Source organism: Labeo rohita, chromosome 18 (genome assembly GCF_022985175.1).
Source record: "Labeo rohita strain BAU-BD-2019 chromosome 18, IGBB_LRoh.1.0, whole genome shotgun sequence".
Taxonomy (NCBI): Eukaryota; Metazoa; Chordata; class Actinopteri; order Cypriniformes; family Cyprinidae; genus Labeo; species Labeo rohita.
The window spans coordinates 32,662,688-32,677,802 of record NC_066886.1 but is presented as its reverse complement, the minus strand read 5'-3'; the positions used below and the strand labels follow the sequence as shown (position 1 = coordinate 32,677,802).

At 37.7% G+C, this 15,115-nt stretch overlaps 1 protein-coding gene across 1 annotated transcript in view; it reads left to right on the top strand.

Annotated features, from left to right (window-relative positions):
* Positions 1–15,115, top strand: part of sema6dl (sema domain, transmembrane domain (TM), and cytoplasmic domain, (semaphorin) 6D, like) — a 108,028-nt gene that overhangs the window by 10,827 nt on the left and 82,086 nt on the right. The window lies entirely within an intron of this gene.

The following is a 15,115-nucleotide window of genomic DNA, read 5'->3' as shown; positions in this document are numbered from 1 at the left end:
AGTTAGCAGAGACACAGTTTTTCCATTAGAGATTCAACACCTCCATCTCCAATTTAAGTACACTGTTTTTGACCTTACCACCCTCCTCTGCCATCCACACTTGAGACCATTCTGAAAACAAAATGGCCATGATTTGCAATTCTAAAACCTCTGACACTGCCCACCACCTGGTCCTGTGTCCCACTCTTCTGCTAACTAGGTTCATGTCACCCATTCTGCTGCCAACCCTGTCTGTGAATATTTTAGAAGAGGAGATACTTCAGTTTCTCATCCAAAATTGTGCAACCACCGGCCTTGATGTTAGGCTAGATCCTAAAAGACCCACACAAAGACCAGGACCTCTTGGGATGATTTGAAGGCACACCACTTAATAAATAGACACCTTTCTGTAGACTTCAAACAATGCTAGGTTTAGCTGGTTTTGAATCTGAACTCTTCAAGTATCCCTGGACACCTAGATGGTAGATGGTAGACATCCATGAGCAATGGCTAGGGTTAGTTACCACTTATCTAATGTGTAGGCTCCAAATGGTTTATCCCAAGATTGAGAGCTTCATACTCACAACACTCCAACAGGTTGTTGGCAAGCCAGGATTAGGGTAACATGAGCAAGATTTAATCACCAGGTTATCAATGTGAATCAATGTGTGCCGTGTATCAGCCCTTCTAGACACTATGATCAGTATTTTCTTGTCATCTAGCTAGGCCAAATTTCATACCTCAGTACCTTGATTTCTCAACTCTCAAAACTGTCAAAACACCAGGCTCTCAACTATAAAATCAAACCTCACTTCAAGATTCACCTACTCTAGATTACTCACCTCACACAGGGATTATTGTCTTTTTATAGCAGTATTTCAATCAGAAAAATAATTTGACCCATTTACAATGTCCTAGTAACCATGTTAGTAAATTTGAGATTTAGAGAAAATGAATGCATGTCTTCCGCTCTGGTTTATTTAAAGGCTGGCGGACGTAAGTGTTTATGGGCGTGTCCGATGGGAGGGTATAGGGTCGGGATGTGGCCGCCTGGCACAGTCAGTTTTGGCGTCTCGGAGCCAAAGACAAAAATACGCACACAAATCCACACCCAAGAGGACTAACCTGAACAAACAGCTATAGTTTTTTGCTCTAGCACTCATCAGACAAGCAGATTTGTAAAAGCAAATAAATAAATGCAGAAAGTATTTACCCAAATTTCTTCAGGAGACACCAAGCAAAGGTTACACCATTCTTCTGCAGGAACATTTTGCCACTGAGAATATATTTGGAAAGTAAAATATCGAACTCATATGAAGTTTTGTTTGTTTTTACATCTTATGGGTTTGGGTCATGCTTCATAAGTGTCACGTTGGTTTCTGAGAGGAGGCAGCCAGAATACTGAGAGGCTAAATGAGGTCAGATCAGATCAACATGATGGGACATATGCCCAGGGTTTCAAATCACATATTAATCTACTAAATCTACCACTCACAATTGGTATATAACTGTGCATGTGAGAGAGTGAGAGATTAGGTGTGTGTTTGTGTGAAATCTATTTGCATTCCTTTGGCAAGAGGATTATGAGAGGTGTTGAGCATTTGTAGGTTGCCACTCTAGTGATTTTTATTTATTTGTTAATTGAAATCAACACTTCTGCTCTAATCAGTGCATTGTTTTCTGCTTTGGATTAATCACTTATGCTTGAATTTGTCATTCAGAAGTAAATAACATAAAAATGCTATTAATATATACAAATCGAGTATTGAACACATCACCATTTTTCCTGGTAAATATATTTCTAAAGGGGCTGTTGACATGAAATTTTCACCTTGTGTCGATAACAACCCAAGCAATCCATACTAATCCAAATAAAACAAAACAAATATTTTCAGAAATTAAATTATGTGTAATAAAATGGAATGACATGGGGAAAATGTACTGAACTACTGAAATCTATTTAATACTTCGTACAAAAGCCTTTGTCAGTAATGACAGCTTCAAGACGGCTCCCGAATGGAAAAACTAGTCGCATGCATTGCTCAGGTGTGATTTTTAGCCCATTCTTCCAAATAGTCTTCAAATCTTGAAGGTTCTGTGGGCCTCCTCTATGAACGCTGAACTTTAGTTCTTATTTTCTATTGGATTCAAGTCAGGTGAATGGCTGGGCCATTCTAGCAGCTTTATTTTCTTTTTCTAAAACCAGTGGAGAGTTTCCTGGCTGTGTTCAGTATCATTGTCTTGCTGAAATGGTCACCCTTGTTTCATCTAGATCTTTCTGGTAGTGTAGGTGTTGGGACTGAACCAGCTGATATTAATTTCCACTGACAAGGGGCAGGATTGATTTCTACTTACTAATAGATTTCAGCTGGTGTCTTAGCTTTCCATGCCTTTTTGCACATCCCTTTCTTCATGTATTTAATACTTTTCCCCATGTCATTCCATTTTATTACACATTACTTAATTTCTGACTTTATTTGTTTTGTTTTCTTTGTATGTATGGATTACTTGGGTTGTTACCGACATCTGGTGAAATTTTTTTTTAGTCAATAGTACCTTTAGAAATACATTTAACTGAGAAAAATCATGATGTGTTCAATATTTACCCGGACCAAAATTATAAACGCAACACTTTTGTTTTTGCCCCCATTTTTCATGTGCTGAACTCAAAGATCTAAGACTTTTTTATGTACACAAAAGGCCTATGTCTCTCAAATATTGTTTACAAATCTGTCTAAATCTGTGTTAGGGAGCACTTCTCCTTTGCCGAGATGATCCATCCGCCTCACAGGTGTGGCATATCAAGATGCTGATTAGACAGCATGATTATTGCACAGGTGTGCCTTAGGCTGGCCACAATAAAAGGCCACTCTAAAATGTGCAGTTTTATTACACAGCACAATGCTACAGATGTCGCAAGTTTTAAGGGAGCGTGCAATTGGCATGCTGACTGCAGGAATGTCCACCAGAGCTGTTGCCCGTGAATTGAATGTTCATTTCTCTACCATAGCCATCTCCAAAGGCGTTTCAGAGAATTTGGCAGTACATCCAACCGGCCTCACAACCGCAGACCACGTGTAACCACACCAGCCCAGGACCTCTACATCCAGCATCTTCACCTCCCAGATCATCTGAGACCAGCCACCCGGACAGCTGCTGCAACAATCGGTTTGCATAACCAGAGAATTTCTGCACAAACTGTCAGAAACCTCAGGCAAGCTCATCTGCATGCTCGTCATCCTCATCTGGGTCTTGACCTGACTGCAGTTTGTTGTCGTAACCGACTTGAGTGGGCAAATGCTCACATTCGATAGTGTCTGGCACTTTAGAGAGGTGTTCTCTTTATGGATGAATCTGGGTTTTCACTGTACAGTGCAGATGGCAGACAGCGTGTATGGCGTTGTGTGGGTGAGCGGTTTGCTCATGTCAACGTTGTGGATCAAGTGGCCCATGGTGGTGGTGGGGTTATGGTATGGGCAGGTGTATGTTATGGACAACAAACACAGGTGCATTGTATTGATGGCATTTTGAATGCACAGAGATATCGTGACGAGATCCTGAGGCCCATTGTTGTTCCATTCATCCACGACTGTCACCTCATGTTGCAGCATGATAATGCACAGCCCCATGTTGCAAGGATCTGTACACAATTCCTGGAAGCTGAAAATATCCCAGTATTTGCAAAATGCCCAAATTCTCTGAAACGCCTTTGGAGACAGCTTATAGTAGAGAAATGAACATTCTATTCACGGGCAACAGCTCTGGTGGACATTCCTGCAGTCAGCATGCCAATTGCACGCTCCCTCAAAACTTGCGACATCTGTAGCATTGTGCTGTGTGATAAAATTGCACATTTTAGAGTGGCCTTTTATTGTGGCCAGCCTAAGGTACACCTGTGCATTAATCATGCTGTCTAATCAGCATCTTGATATGCCCAACCTGTGAGGCGGATGGATTATCTCGGCAAAGGAGAAGTGCTCACTAACACAGATTTAGACAGATTTGTAAACAATATTTGAGAGAAATAGGCCTTTTGTGTACACAGAAAAAGTCTTAGATCTTTGAGTTCAGCTCATGAAAAATGGGGGCAAAAAGAAAAGTGTTGCATTTATAATTTTGGCCAGTGTATTTTACTCACTTTTACTCACTAATACAAGCCTCTGTGTCAGTTCTTCAACAGGATGAGGGACAGATGTCAGCACACACACATTACATCTGTCAGGTGTTACAAATGCGTGTGACCTTAGACTTTAATTCCAAGTAATTGCAGCAAATCCTCATGACCTAGACTAATACTGATGCTCAGCTGACCCACACACACACTCCCACACACAGGCCGCACTGTGCCCTGTTATCCAGAGGAGATGACAGCAGCTATAATTACATTAGTGCAGTAAGTACATCTAATCACCTCCATAGTACTCACACTGCCCGGAGGATGCAGCGGCCAGCCTGTGAATGTGTGCGCCTTGCTGTTATGTTCTCTCTAACTGCCTGTCACAAACCATTAAGGCTGACTGACCACATACTTGACTGCAGGACCATATGTACAGGTAGACTCACATAAATACAGACACCCACACAGCCAGTTAAAACTCCAGGAAAAGACATTAGCCATTTGAGACCAACACTGAGTGCATATTCTTATATTCAGAGAGAGTATTTAAAGGATTAACCATTTACTCATCCTCATGTTTTTCCAACCAAACCCATATGACTTTCTTTTTTTTTCTTTTTCCACCCCGAACTCATGCCACTGGTCAAGCCACTTGTACACAGCCACAGTAGTGATAATCATAAGGATATGAGATAGTTACAGCTATCTCTGCACATTAAGCTAGGATAAAAGAAAGTATTTTAACAACACACTTCAGCTTTAAATAAAGGCTGTCACTGGAGTCAGTCATGTGGCCCCTAACTCCCCTGTTGGTTTACATACATCAAATTCATGTTTCCTTAAAGTGAATTTGCCCTGGTCAGGGCTAATCAATCCAAAGGGGGAGGACAAATGCTGGCACAGAGAATTAAAAAAACCATTAAATATTGATTGTATAAAGATTATGGCAGTATTTTTTAAGCCTTAAAGGAAGGGTATTCATTAAACGTTTGTGAAGTTCATCCAAAAACTGTTTTCAGCTCCTTATGAAGATGTAGAGAAATTCTGTGCAGGCATTGCCAAAATGAACTAATGATTAAAGTAATCTGTGAGAAGACCTTTTAGAAATACAAGAAGCTATTTAGTCCCTTCACATCGTGATTCCTCAAGGCCATATGACTACATATATATAGATATGCAGAACATTCAATCAAAACTGTTGGAATTACAGATCAGTTAGCCTCATCCATCAGGTTAGCAAAATGTTAGCATGGGTCTTCACAAATTACATAGTATCTAAGCGTAAAATTGTTGGAATTTATCTATAGTAAATGTGATTAAGCACATGTTGATTGCTAGGACAGTGAATTTGCTATTTTATATCTAATGCAATAAAAACTAGATTAAAAAAAAAAGTTAAGACAAAATTTAAGTTGACTTGAGAAAGACGGACCAGAAAGTTTTAAAAGTTTAAGAAGTTTAAAGTCGTTTTAAAAGGTTAATGTTTGAATGTTTGAAGACAATACAGTCTCAGATAGATGGATAGATAGATAGATAGATAGACAGATAGATAGTATGTTAGCATCTTACTTATATGATTAACATGTAACTAGCATGTTATTATAATGATTAGCAAGTTACTAGCATGTTTTAACATGATTAGCAAGTTGCTACCCTGGTGAAAAAGCCAGCATATGCTGGTAGGTATGTTTTGATGCTGGAATGCTGGTTAGGTAGGTTTTGATGCTGGTTTAAGCTGGTCCTTTGCTGGTTTATGCTGGTCCTTAGCTGGTTTATGCTGGTCCTTGACCAGCAACATGACCAGCAAAAACCAGCAAAGGACCAGCTTAAACCAGCATCAAAACCTACCTAACCAGCATTCCAGCATCAAAACATACCTACCAGCATATGCTGGTTTTTTCACCAGGGTAGCATGATTAGCAAGTTGTTAGTATGTTTCTAGCATGATTAGCAAGTTGCTAGCATGTTTCTAGCATGATTTGTAAGTTGTTAGCATGTTGCTAGAATGATTAGCAAGATAGATAGATAGATGAGTTTGCATGAGTTTAAATGGATTAGAAATATAGTACATAGAAGGGAAGCTTGAATGATTCTCAAGGGATTCTGAGAGTTTCGACAGTTGGAGTTTGAATAGTCTTGGCTCATTTGAACATTCCGTCAGTGTAAGTCTAGGGGATTTTTCCAAGTTTTAATAGTCATTTTTAGGAAAACCGTAAGTGTGATCAGTTAGAAAGGATCACATCAGCTCAGTCTGAAGATCTGGGCTGAGTTTGGTGGTTCTAGCTCGAAAGCTCTAAGAGGAGTAGCGTTTGGAAATTTTAGACTCAGAAGAAGAAGAATAGTTTTAAGTTTAAATAGCATTTCAGTAAGCTGACTTTCTCAAGCCAACTTAATTACAATTCTATATAAATGTATTTCAAGTACATTGAGGCCACATAGCTGCGTTATCATCATGTGGCTTCACTACAGATGTCAGATTCATTGACCTTCAGCAGTGCAATGGTGCTTCTCCTCACATTCACAAAGGAATCTAAACTGATCAATAGAGCATGCTGAGCGGCCTTTTAATCTTGTGTGAAATCCATGCTTAATGAATCTCTGATTATGATGGATTGCTATGATAGAGACAGAGATTAAATTACCTGATTCTGGATTACCATCTAACGGAACAGAACCAATGAAATATTCAATAAACAAACAGAGGAAATCACACTAATTTTTCTCCAACAAGTTTTGCATTGATCAAGAGGGCATGTGGCAGCTCTTTGTCTCTTTGTGACAGTGGATCTTACGATAGACACTGCGGTTTGTGTGATGCTGGCTTTCTTCTTTCGGACATGATACAAAGCACAAATATGGAGGTTAATATAAACATCAATTATTAATATCTCTATAAAATTTCCTTCCTGGAGGAACAAAAAGAAAGAGATGGGATTGATCAAGACTGTAATATCAAGAGGGACTGGAGCACAGTGAGGAATCAACTCTTTTTCTGAGCCTGTAATATGCTTTTATTAAACAGAAAGGCCCTTCCCCTCTGGGCTTCCTCTGTTCCTGCAAGTGAACTCATCCAATTTGGTCTTTCCCAAGCACTTTCAACAGCTCAGTATGAAGGTTTTCACACTCGGCCCTCAAAATCTGTCTTTTTTTCGGATAGTTACACTCTAACACTGAAGAACAACATTTAGATATAATAAAGCCAGACAAATTTTTTTTTTCCCTTTCATAGGTACAGCCTCCAGGTGTGATGATTTTCTGAAGCCTGTACAAAATCATGTCATTTCATTGGCTGATGGCACAAACACAACTCTCTGAAGCACATTGTCTGAAAAGGTTTGATAGTTTATCTGCCCGTGCATTCTGAGAAGCTTTTGGATTATTATTTAATTTTGGAAATTGTGTTTCAGCAACCCACATCCAGATGAGTTTATCTTTCTTCAGACTGAAACAAGACTGTTTTACAATGAGTTTATGGGATAGTTTACTTAAAAGTCAATAGTCTTAGTTTGAGTGTCTCTGTGGTGTTACCATTGTCATACACTTAAAAATAAAGGTGTTTTAAAGAGTTCTTCACAGCGATGCCATAGAAGAACCATTCTTGGTTCAGTCAAAGGTTATATAAAGACCATTCAGTCTTTCTTACCTTTTTATAATCTGAAGAACCTTCTTTCGCCACAAAGAAACTTTTGTGAAACAGAAAGGTTCTTCAAATATTAAAGATTCTTTATGGAACCATTTAGACAAAAAAGGTTCTTCTATGGCATTGCGAAGCACCTTTATTTTTAAGAGTGTATCACAATTCTTACATGAACGAGTTAGGGCATTCACACAAGGACTGTCATTCTGACTTCAGCTATGGCTCTGGAACTATCAAGCTGAATAAATAAAAACAGAAATAAAAATTTTAGGTGAACTACCAATTCAAGGTTTGCTCAAATCACTAATTCTAAGTATGAGCAATTGTGATGTTGGCAAACTGTTTTTGGCAGCAACTTTGATAAGTTCTAATGAAATGTAACCTTAAGGCTTTTTCACACCAACATGAATGTTCGTCATGAAATTAATAAATAAATAAATAATTGGAATGTGAATGTTTGTGTTGGCTTTCGAGAACCGGTTCCATTTTAGAACCGGTTCCAAATTTCCAAGAACCGGGTATTTGATAAGACAGATGCATTCCTGCGTTCACATTTTAATGTGATTTTAAACAATTTATGCGCAGGAAGGGAAAGAACTTGAGCCCTGTTTGCGTTCAGTGTGCATATCTGAAGTGCACGCACAGAGAACAACAGGCTCAGTGTGAGTTCCCAGCCTGCATCCGTTCTCAAACAGTTCCATGCATTTCCATCGCAGAAGATTTGTTTCGAGTCTAAACATGCTTCTCTTTCACATTTACTGACCAATATGCACAAAAATGAGTCAGTATATCATCATAAACATAGCTGTTTTTTGTCTTAAGTGAACATAAATAGATGTGAAAGAAAACGTAAAAGTAAAAAGTAAAACCTTCTGTGTTAAAGAGACAGCAGCCTAATAAACGTCCTGCCTGCCATTAACGTTAATCAAAAAACAAAACAAACAAACAAAAAAATCTTTCACTGATCTTGACTGAATATTGTTCGTAACTTTATGACAATTAATGTATATAATATTTGTGAAAAGAAAACTATAGTGTTTATAAACTTTTTATTTCAATTTCTGCGCCTGAAATTATATTGCTAATTGATTTGTTTGTTCTTATCTTATTACTGACTGCTTACTTGTCTTTAGCAATTTAATGTTTAAAATTTATTATTCTAGTTGTTTTTGTTGTGGTATTTTTTAAGCTGCTTGAAATCTAAATGTTTCACTAAATGTTATATATATATATATATATATATATATATATATTTGAATTTATAAGCAGAATTGGAATCGGAATCAGATACCCAACCCTAGTCTGAACACATGCATTAACAGCAAGTCATTCAAATGTTTATCACACCAAACATTCATCTTGGTGAACAGGCCTTTATATGCACAAGTAATAAGTGTGCAAACACAGGTAGTTAAATTACCTTTAATCACCTTCGTCATTGTTATTTAGTAGGTATGCCCATATAAACAAATAAACAAATACACAGCTGGTCATTTTCTCCTTGCAATGAACTGATTTTATACTTACTAGCCTGTTAGCTGATAATCTTCCTTCCACATTAATGATTAGATTCAGCTAATGGGAGCAATGCAATGCTATTTGCTATCAGCATGCATGCAAGCACAGGACCATCAGCAACACACACCTAAAAGGATGATAGACACAAAATAAACCTTAAGGCGATATTCCTGCACCTGACATCAGTCAAAAACTTGCAAGTGTAAAGCATTTGTTACAACTGTATATGCACACACCAATGCACATGCACATACATCTAATGAAGTTAAGATGCCTAAAAGCAACTGTATGAATGAGTCATTATTGTCTATTTCTGGAAATCCAGAGTGGAGATCAAAGCAGGCTGGCAGGGTGGGTCCGGGCTGCATTAATCCACATGTATAATGCATGTCACAGTGTCTGGATGTGCTAGTAGCATATGGGCATAATGAGACAGTGGATCCCAAGAACAGCGGGAGACATTAACGACAAGTTCCTCTCAGGGACAATGAAAGCTCAGCTCACAACAAAACTAACTACAAATGAGCAAACCTTACCCACAAGCGTTCTAACCGTGATCCGAGCTTACAAATGCAAAACAACCGTCACTGAAAGAAGCATACACAAGGTAACCAAGCCATCAAAGATGCCAGACAATAGCTCACAACAGTCATCATCCACCTTTTCAATGACCTTGCTTCCACCCACTATTCCCCATTTGTTTTTTTTTTGTTGTTTTTTTTTTACAAGATGTATGCAAACCTGTACAAACCTGTATGACTTTTCCTCTTAAAAGTTTAAATAAATAAATAAATACATAAATACATACATACGTACTATAGATAAATAAATAAATGCAATTTTACATCTGCAAATTTACATTATATACCAGTTGTGAAAGAACAAGTCCCCTCTGCCGTGGCCTTGATTTTAATCTGGTCATACAAATGCAAATTACTAAATTAACGATTCATTTGGTGATGGACTTTTTGCATTTGATAAGAAAGAACAACACCTACTCCAGCAGTTAACACATTCTATCTAAAATTTACAGATAATCTACTCTTTTAATCCAAGATGTTCATGTCTTTCTTTCTTTAGTCGTTAAGAAATTGTGTTTTTTGAAGAAAACATTTCAGGATTTTTCTCCATATAATGGACTGATATGGTGCCCCGAGTTTGAACTTCCAAAATGCAGTTTAAATGCGGCTTCAAACAATCCCAAATGCAGGTGTAAACGATCCCAGCTGAGAAAGAAGGGTCTTATCTAGCGAAACAATCGTTTATTTTCAGAAAATGAATACAATTTATATACTTTTTAATGTCAAACGCTCGTCTTATCTTGCTCTGCCTGAAGTGTTTGTTTTTTTTTTCGGTTCACAACAGTTAGTGTATGTCGAAAATTCCCATCTCATATTCTCCCTCAACTTCAAACTCGTCCTATATCGCTGTTTTACCTTTTTTGTTAAGGGTGTTAAATCTTTGCATGTTCACTTTGCAAAGACTGGGTCAGTACTTCTGCAGCGATGTAGGATGATTTTTGAAGTTGAGGGAGAAAATACAGTTGGAGTTTTTCGTCATACCCTAACCATCTTGAACCACAATATACAGAGTTCAGGGAGAGTAAGACAAGAGGAGCATTTGAGATTAAAAAGTATTTGAATTGTATTTTTTTTAATGAAAATAACTTATCCTTTAAATCTTAGTCATATGATGGAAAAAAAGGTTCAAAAGTAAAAAAAAAAAAAGATGAACCATGGAATCCATGCACCAGTTACAGAGCACTCAGCTCAGTTCAGCTCATTTCCTGAAGCATCATTCTTAGGTTCTGCGTCAGTCTTTACGCCATGTTTTGACATATGCTTGTCTCAGCTTCTGCTAAGTAACCCTGGACGTCATCTGTGAATGTTTTCTGACTGCAGTGCTTTGCATCTGGCTTCTAAAACACTCTGGAGCATTTAGTACGTTTGCATATTTCATCACTCAAATCAAAGGATCCAAATGTACACTGTCCCCAACTAACAAGACATCCTGCTTTGAGACTGAGAATCAAGAGCTGTACCATGATGAAAAACATCAGGTTTGCTGAGAACCGATATCAACCTTTAAATTGCTAAATAAATGAATTGAGGCATACTTATTTGATAAAATTAATCTCTAAAACCAAACACCACTGAAATGTAGTGTGAGGAAACCGGTGTAGTGCAGCTTTTATTTCAAACAACATTTCAGAAATTATTTGCACTAAGTGGAAAAAACAGCCCCAGGCCATCTTCATATCCAGTTAATGCCAACAGAATGTCAACATTATTTTTAAATGGCACCAAATGATGTGGAAACTTGCGACTGTTACTTTAAAGGCACTAAAAGCTTCTCTCTTTTTTTTTTTTTTTTATTAAAAAAACACACACACACACACACACACACACACACACACACACACACACACACTTTAAATTGATACTAAAGAGAATTTTCTTTAAGTTTTCAACAATAAGAAAAAACTTTATTAACTTTGAGAATAACAGAAAAATTGCTACATATTGAAGGTATAAAGTTTAGACTGCAGAAATGCAGCTTGAATTTCTGCTGACCCTGGTTTATGTTGGTTACTACTAGTTTGGTGCTGAGATATTAACTAGTGGACCAGCAAAGCCATGCTCTCTAAAAGTAAAAGTTACTTAGTGAAACAGTAGTTAGCAACGTTTGATAGATGATGTAACTATCAAAACAAGTTTTTTTTTTAATTGGCGGTAGAATAATGCATACTCTTAATGTGCCATCAGCCAGTCAGTGTCAATGATGTCATTTATCTGCAGTAATTAGTCACATGGCTTCCTTGATAACGGTTCAAATGACTCACTCACCTACCTTACACCCCCCCCACCCCCGCCCCCACCAAAGAAAAAAATAAAATCTAGAACTAAGTTTGTTTCTGCCCAAGAGCAAGGATGACAGCATGCAGGTTGTGGCTGTATGAGCGAGCTGAGTAATGATAATGAGCAACAGATAGATCTGTCCAAGTATTGTCGACTTCTTTAGGGAAACATTACAAACCTTATCAACTTATCTCATGAATATTAATCTGGTGACATAACATTTGCACAGTAGTCTTATCTGTCTTGTTGAGAAGCAATTCAATGAGTGCTAGCCATAGTAAAATCACTGCTACATTTGTTCAGTCTACTGCCAATGCAACTGGCTGACAGCTGTTTGTGACTGGATAAAAACATTTTCACACTGTGACAAGCTCCTAAAATATAATGATTACTTCCTTAAAAGTGTAGGGGTGGGGGAATTTCCTGTTTACAACTATAAAGACAAAGAAAAATGACATCTGAGGAAATAAAATGTCAACGCTGCCATTAGCTTTGCAGGTTCATTTGTCAACAAATACGTCTTCTAGCAACCAAATTATAGAGGATAAATGATGCTGCGCTATGTTAATATTTGTTTTTCAGGTATATCATGAATTGCAATTATATATATATATATAATGTTTGTAAAATGGCACAGCTTTTTAAATATCTGAAAGTACACTCTTAACTTCAGTCAGTCAAGCATTATAATATATTACGATAATCAAGTATTATTTAATGACAGAACTTTATTGATTAGATTTAAAATTTGGTAACCATGTACAAATGCAATTAGTCATTTTAACTGAACTTGGGACTGGTGGTGGTGCTTTTTTGGTCATTCAGTTTTTCTGTAAAAAATGGGGAAAAAAACTAACAATAATACTGATGATAATAATAATAGTAATAATAATAATAATAATAATAATAATAATAATAATAATATAAATTCTTCTAATAAGAACGATATAAAACACACTAAGGATTAATGAGCTGTTGGATTCATGAATATTAATCAGTTTGTGTGCGTTCACTTGAACTGATTTGCTAAAATCAAGACAGTGGCGATAATAGGTGACCGTCAGCCAATGAGATTGTTCATTTGTGCATTAGCTTCTCCCACTATTGGAGAAACCGGTGGTTCTTAAAAGCTGAAGAAATCCAAAGGAACGCTGTTATTTTAAAAGGAAAATACAACAAAGAATATTGTTTACATGTAGCACGTCAATTCTGCATGTTATGTAAGACTCTCTCACTCTCTCTCTCTTTGCGTGTGTGAGACAAAGCGACGGCGAGTTGTGTGCCTTCACACTAGAGCATGGGTGCTCAACCCTGGTCCTGGAGATCGACTTCCCTGCAGAGTTCAGCTCCAGCTCTGACCAAACACACCTGAACCAGCTAATTAGGATCTCAAGGAGCACTTGATAATACAGACAGGTGTGTTTGATTAGGGTTGGAACTAAACTCTGCAGGAAAGTCGATCTCCAGGAACAGGGTTGGGCATCCCTGCGCTAGAGTTTACAATATGTCAAATACGGGTATGATGCGCATCCATTCAGAAGAACTGAGAAATAAATCGCTTGACGGAGAGTAAAACGCTGAAGCGTTCGGTCAGAGTGTTCAGCAGCGACTGAAAATATGTATGTGCTAAACTTATACTTAGCCTACAGTTCACACACTGGCAAGAAAAATCTGAGAATTTATTATCCAGTGGCTAATTTTAGACATCATTTAGTCACACAGAGTGAAGATTTAGTGATATGTGAGTGATTTACTCGCAATGTAGAGGGTTGAATTGATTCAAATATGATATATAAACTTTTACTCATTGATGCATTTTATTTGTTCAAAAGTGAATATTTATCATTAACTGTGTACATCCAGCTGGGTGCTGCCATGTTCATGTGATGTCAGTTTTGTCTGGTTCAAATCAAGTTCCAGCACTGAAAGTCTGATTTCAAGTAGTTTTCCAGGTAGAAATTTGAATATTCAGGCATTCTGAGTAATGACTTCCACTTATAATAGTTGCTATGGACCTTCTTGTGTGAATTTGTAAAGGGACGAAGTTCTGCTCTTTCAGAAAGCAGTGTGAGAACAGCGAGGGACCTACAGGCCTGAATAATCACTTTCTTGGCACATAGTACCTCAGCGCAGCTAAATTACCAATTACAGTCAACAATTTCAATCCATTCCCCAAGAGCTCACAGCACCTTACACACTAGCAGCCTGGCTTTAAATAATGCATTCATTTAGCTGATGCTTGGGAATTTTGTGTGGTAATAAAACGATTAAGACACAGTATAAATATTTCCATATATAGCTTAATTTTTTATCTGAAGGCTTGTTGGCTTATCTGTGTCTGTATCTATTTGTGGAAATTTAAACTTGATGTGTAGAATTTCAAAAAATGTTCATCCCTAAGTGTCAGTTTCTGGCTCAACCAGTGGCATACATTTGGAACAGTGCTATTTGTTCACCTGGGTTAAAAGAAGTAACGAGCTTTTCTATTACAACAGTCCAAAACATGTTTAAATTAAGTCAAAAAAGGTAAACATAAACTCATGTAGCACAAAAGCAGTGAAATGTAAATAAATTGAAAATAGTTGAACCGCTTCTCATTGGGGTCCTGATTACCCTGGCAGGGATTATTTTGCGATAACGGCTGACTGACTGGGACAAAAGTTAATTATACAGTTAAGCGCTCTTTATACAAAAATATTTGAGTGCACTCTGCCACTACTGACCAATCAGAATCAAGTATTTGAGAGAGCGGTGCACCAAGCAGAGCCACAATAGTGAGTTGTGTGTATTTGAGGGTTGAGTCTATGTCTAGTTGTTGTTTGTTACGTGTGTTGAGTGTGTGTGGAGCACTGGTTAATGAGGCCGTACGGTGGATAATGGAGTCGGCCTGCTGTTGTTCTGCTGTTGTAAGAGCTCAGTCCGACCCCGTCCCGCCTTACATCTCCTATCCTTTCATCAACAGGAATGTCTGCGTTTGCTAAACGAGAGTCTGATTAGTTCCTACAG